Source organism: Mastomys coucha, unplaced genomic scaffold (genome assembly GCF_008632895.1).
Source record: "Mastomys coucha isolate ucsf_1 unplaced genomic scaffold, UCSF_Mcou_1 pScaffold16, whole genome shotgun sequence".
Lineage (NCBI taxonomy): Eukaryota > Metazoa > Chordata > Mammalia > Rodentia > Muridae > Mastomys > Mastomys coucha.
This window is the reverse complement of record NW_022196898.1, coordinates 61,263,995-61,270,581: the sequence shown is the minus strand read 5'-3', so window position 1 is coordinate 61,270,581 and position 6,587 is coordinate 61,263,995. Positions and strand designations below refer to the sequence as shown.

Below are 6,587 nucleotides of genomic sequence, written 5' to 3'. Positions count from 1 at the left end.
ATTCCTTCTCTCACTATGTCCCAAGGGACCTTGGTGTGAAATGTATAGATATCCTACTTAGGGAAGAACACTTCTTCTTCTTCTTAGTATTTTGATGACTTGATTGTCACCCACTTCTCTATGAGGCTTCTCTAAAAATGAGAAATTTTCCAGTCTATTAGTACAAATACTAATATTTATAAGACATATTAACATCTCCATTTAGCAAATATATTGGTAGTCCATTTTAGCCAGTGACCTAGAAAGTCTTATTTTGAGAAGGTTTAGAGTGCTAAGTACACATTGCCTTCCATAGAGCAAACCTCAGACCCAATTGGAAAGTGGCAATTGTCATAGCCCTTTTGTACTTGTAGATACATCATGACTAGCTGGTCTTCATTGTAGCACACGAAGATCAAAATTGGATAAGATCATTGCTAACTTTTTAGAACTTCATTTTCATACTCAGTAAACTGTCAAGATCAGGGGCTGAAATAAGACAGCCAATGTTCATTGGCCTGTGCATAGGCAAATGCCAAAGATGCAGTCTTGTTATATTCAGACAACTCATAAATTAAGACTACATATTTTGTATGCAATTCCTCAAATAATCATACTGTGTTAAATGTTCAAAACTGTATCTGGTTTGTTCATCATATATAGCTATTTGGGGATGTGTATGGGTGTGATGTTACATATATGCAAGTGTATCTGTAGGATCACCCATCATGAATGCCAGAGAAGGAAGTAATTGTTCTGCTCTACCACTCTCTAATTAATTCATCATTGGGTCTATGAACGAACTTGAAACTTACCATTCGGGACAGTCTTGTAAACCAGGATTTCCTAGGATCAATCATTCAGTCACAGCTTAATTGTTGTCTTACAGACATATGACTATAGCACCAATTATATGAAAGCTGAACATTCAATTCCTGTTCCCATGCTTTATAGAAAGTGCTGTTTCTCATACAAGCACTTCATATCTCTTCATATTCACCTTTAAATTTTGTTTTTTATAACTCCATGGGTTAGCAGTGAACCTGAATCTCAGGATCTGCATATAGTAATTCTTTCCCAGTCTTTCCTAGATTCATTTGTGTCAGCAACATTCTTCTGTTTAACAAATACATAAGTAGCAGAGTACCTTTGGACTTTCTGTTTACATACTCTTCTTCTGAATCTAATTAGATACTATTTCTGTACTCAGCCTTTACAAAATTTGTAGCCAATCTCCTCTTCTCTAGTCCTCTGACACCTCCATCCCTTTCACTTTTCTTACCCATCCCTCCTCTCTATTGTCTACCTAATCTACCTACTCTCATTCTGAGTTAGTCAGGAATTTCTAGAGCAAAGAATTCACTTAACCAAACTATTTATTAAGGGAATAGATCTTTACTAACTTATCCTTTATGATTCAGCCTGGGTATTGGATCAGTGACTACCTTCACACTGGAGAATCAACAGATTATCAGTATGCATGGAAATGCCCAAGCAGTCCTAATTGAGCACCAAGTTTCTGGAGAGCCAATAGTCTCCAATTTGCAATGATTATAGACTTCAATATCATAAAATAACAGCAGCTACATCAGCAGCATGAGTAACGGTGGCAGAAATATGGGAAATAAAAGTTTGAAAAAGATACAACATTCAGCAGGTAGGGCTTCATCTCTGCAATGTTCTACCTTTCTAAAAGGCCCAATCACCTTGTGAGCAAGTGTTCAAACACATGAGCCTATTAAGGACACTTCACAATTTACCTTTAGAATAAATAACAATCACACCTTACCTTCCATCCCATCTTCAACACTGCTCTACCTTTCTTTAAATTCTCTGGCCATTATTTAGTTGTTGACGAATAAAAACTCCTGTGTTATAAGTTTTTGTGTGGAGCAGGCAGTACTTCTACTGAGCTAGCTGGAAATGCCACACAACGGTAGATAACTGATCAGCTAAAACAAATCTCTGGCACAAAGAGGGCAACTACGTGTCTTCAGGTTGCCTGAAGTACAAGATTTGCTTATGGTATAGCAGTCATACAGATTCAATAGATAAATTTCCCTACATCCCTGAAAAAATACTGATGAAAGCTCTACTTATTTTCTATTGGCTGATAAAGCACTGAGCAGGGTCTGCTAAAAGTCTATCTCATAGATTATGTAGCAAGAATCTCCACATAGATATGGACACTAGGAAACATTACTCATTTGGCATAACAATTTTATTTACTTATAGTTTTCATCCTTACTACAGAACTTCATTATTGTTAGGTTTACTAATATGTAAGGATTCTAATGTTTGTTCTCTACTGTCTCTGACTTCAAATCATGAGAAGTCACATGTAGTAGAAGTACTACTGCTAATAAATGTCTGCTAAGAGAGAGACAATCAGACTTCTCTCTGAACAAGCTACCAGATAGATTTATCTTATCAAGTGGTAAGTGGTCAGCCCTAAATATATATACATATGCAGATCACTAAACAGACTCAGATTATATATACATAATATGTATATATATATATATATATATATATATATATATATACATACATGCAGTAAATAAGAAGACATCATGAATAGAAAGATGGAATATGAGGGAAGAGGTCAGAGGAGAGACACAGTGGACTTAAAATAATGTAAATGAAGTATTCAAGAATTGGGCTCTCGCCGGGCAGTGGTGGCACATGCCTTTAATCCCAGCACTTGGGAGGCAGAGGCAGGCGGATTTCTGAGTTTGAGGCCAGCCTGGTCTACAGAGTGAGTTCCAGGACAGCCAGGGCTAAACAGAGAAACCCTGTCTTGAAAAAAAAAAAAGAATTGGGTACTCAAATGAAAGAAATGAATGTAAAAATAAAATAAAACAACACTGTCAAAAAAGTCCTTAAGCATTCAAGATTTTTTCTTTTTTCTTTTTCTCTTTTTTTCTTTTTCTTTCTTTTTTTTATGGACTTTGGTGTAGCCATTCAACTTTGACACCATTTGCTCCCTCACACATACCAAGGTCTAGTGTACAACTGGTACTACATACAGTTTCACCAATCCTGTTATAACTTTCTATATTTTTTCTTACTAAAAAGAAATTTCATCTTATATATTACTAAATTTTAAACCCATTATTTTAATCAATTATTTTATTCATTCCTATCAACCACCTTTGATTTTTGAGTTAATAATATTCCAAAGCAATTAATTCATAATTTTCTTAGAATAGTAACACTATCCTGCACTTTGTTGCTGTTTGTTTCTATATATGAGCTGTGTCTCCTCTCAGTCTTAATAGTGCCTATAGAACAGTTCTGATAGATTATAATACAAATCATTTATATGAATTAACATCTATAATGGACAATTAAAATGTAGTAAAATACAAGATTTAACATTAATAAAAGTCTTATTTCACCTAATGTATCATGATATGTCTTTTCAGGTTCAAACAGTATGAAATAATTATTCCCTTCTATTAGTATACTACTATTAAAAGCAGTTTAGCTTGTAGTAACAGTGTTTAGGCTAAACATTTCACAGCTTAATAACCAATTACTGCTGGTTGCTCTTCTACTGGAAATAGTATTCCAGTGTAATGAATAGACAACTATATCAAAGAGTAACTGTAGTGTGATTAAACATATTGAAAAATGCTTCCTTTGTTATTGACTACAAGAACATGATTGATTTCCTCAGTTCTTCTGGTTCATAGTTTTTTAGGTATACAGATTATTTTTATAAGAATTAGAATTGAGTGTATCGCACAACTTCTCATTTAGTGTTTATTTCTGTAATAATGAGGGCATTACTCATTTCAATACCTTGGGCAATACCTGGATTTTGGAGCTTAGAATTTCTTTATCCCAGCCATTTTTGACCACAAAGCATATTATTGTAATTGAATTATTGCCTACTCCTCATAGATTCTTGGCAGACTTCTGTTCTGAAACTCTGAACCTTGGCCTTACACAATGACCTCACCTGGTTTCATCTCCCCCTTTTATACCTGCTCTAGCTCTGTTGACATTCTGGTTGTTATTAATGTCTCTCCAATAATCTAAGGTCATTTCTTCTGTAGGCTTTACTTTGCCATTGTTTGGTTTTTCTTATCTTCAAAATATCTTTTGCCTTTCATCATTCAAGCCAGCAGCAAGGTCATTTTCTTAGTGAAGTATTCCCTAAACAATGCCTATGTTGAACTCAACTGACTCACTATCTTATCCTCTGTAAATTTCATTTAGTTTTATACTCCTGAAAATTATATTATTATTTTATTTTTTAACTAATTAACTTATTTTTTACACTCCATATTATATTCACACCTTCCCGTCCACCCTCCAACTGTTCAACATCCCATACCTCCTCCCCACCCCTTGTCTCCACGTGGATGTCCCCACTCCCCACCCCACCTGACCTCTAAACTCCTTGGGACCTCCAGTCTTTTGAGGGTTAGGTGCTTCATCTCTGAATGAACACAGACTCGGCAGTACTCTGCTGTATGTGTGTTGGGGCCTTATATGAGCTGGTGTATGTTGCCTGTTTGGTGGTAGAGTATCTAAGAGATCTTGGGGATCCAGATTAATTGAAACTGCTGGTCCTCTTACGAGGGTCTCCCTTCTGCTCAGCTTCTTTCAGCCACAACAGAGGTCAGCTGCTTCTGTCCAGTGGTTGGGTGTGAATATCTGCATCTGACTCTTTCAGCTGCTTGTTGGGTCTTCCAGAGGGCAGTCATGATAGGTCCCTTTGTGAGCACTCCATAGCCTCAGTAATAGTGTCAGGCCTTGGGCCTTCCCCTTGAGCTGGATCCCTCTTTGGGCTTGTCACGGACCTTCTTTTCCTCAGTTTCTTCTCCATTTCCATCCGTGTAATTCTTTCAGACAGGAACCATTATGGGTCAGAGTTGTGACTGTGAGATGGAAATCCCATCCCTCACTTGATGTCTTATCTTCCTATTGGAGGTGGAGTCTGTAAGTTCCCTCTCCCTACTGTCAGTCATTTCATCTAATGTCCTTCCCTTTGATTCCTGAGAGTCTCTTACCTCCCAGGTCTCTGGTGCATTCTGGAGGGTCCCCCCAACCTCCTATCGCCCAATGTTGCCTGTTTACATCCTTTCTGCTGGCTATCAGGGCTTCAGTTCTTTTCCCTCACCCAATACCAGATCAGGTTCCCCTCTTCCCAAACTTCCCCCCACACAATTTCCCTCCCAGGTGCCTCCCTCCCTCCCCCCACTACTTGTGATTGCTTTCTTTTCTCTCCCAAGTGGGACTGAGGCATCCTCACTTGGGCCCTTCAGCTTGTTGACCTTTTTGAGTTCTATGGACTGTATCTTGGGTATTCTTTTTTTTTTCTTTTGGGGGGGGCTAACACAACAGAAGAATGGATACAGAAAATGTGGTTCATTTACACAATGGAATATTACTCATCTATTAAGAATGAGGATATCCTGAGTTTTGCAGGCAAATGGATGGAACTAGAAAACATCATCCCGAGTGAGGTAACTCAGACCCAAAAGGACACGCATGGTATGTACTCACTGACAACTGTAAATTTTATTGTTAACACTGTTAATGCTTCAGTTATATTCACGAGCAGGCTTACTTTTCTTTCCATTAACTTCAGCTGCAGCTTTGTTCTTTATCTCCCCAACAGTCAGTCCTTGGTGAGACAGGACATTAACTCATCACTTGCAGAGAGGAAGGAGGTGTTGCTTCTTTACCTAGACTATAATTTTCTTTCATAGGATTTTACATAGACTGGAAAGGCAGTGAATTTTTACTTTGTATGAAGTATTATGTCAGGAAGTAAAGATATTTGGCTAAAGAGAAAAACTAACACACTCACCATGAACTCTACTACTTTGAGCACTGAGGTTTCAGTCTATGGACTGATGAAAGGGAGATGCATATTTCATAATTCCAGAGGCTTTTAAATTTAATGCCATGCCCCCTTATATAATTATATTTATTTAGATTATTTTCTATAAATTGGCAACTTGCACAAAATTTAACCTTTGTCATTCACTTTTTACTGAGATAGTAGGTGCATGCCACAATACTTTGCAGCATCTTAAAATTCAATGAAAATATTGAAATAACAAAAAGTCTTAACTGGGGGAAACAAAAAGAAATTAATTAATAATCCCATTTCTATTTGGAATGGAACAATACAAAGATTTAGAAAAGAAATGTCCCAGATATATTTGATTTCAGTTGTAATTCTCTTTGTACTGGCCGATGGAGGTCATAAAAAGTAAGATCTAATATCGGTCAATTAATAATTGATATTTAAAGTAATTAAGTTTATTCTCCATGGGAGTTTCTGAGGAGCCTTCAGCTGTGCACATCATTGCTGCTAATCTCTTTCAAATGATAGACTGTACTTTACTTATGAGCATTTACTTTGGAAAATGAACTTTTTGCAGAAATATAAATAGGTGCTAGAAAGAACACTGACAACTTCAAAGCAAAATGAAGTTCGTCCTGCTGCTTTCCCTCATTGGGTACTGCTGGGCTCAATATGACCCACATACTACGGATGGGAGGACTGCTATTGTCCACCTGTTCGAGTGGCGCTGGGTTGATATTGCCAAGGAATGTGAGCGATACTTAGCTCCTAAGGGATT

General features: G+C 37.1%; 1 pseudogene; it reads left to right on the top strand.

Moving 5' to 3' along the window:
- Nucleotides 1-6,432: 6,432 nt before the first annotated feature.
- The window catches only part of LOC116094272, an 8,679-nt pseudogene continuing 8,524 nt past the window's right edge, over nucleotides 6,433-6,587 (top strand).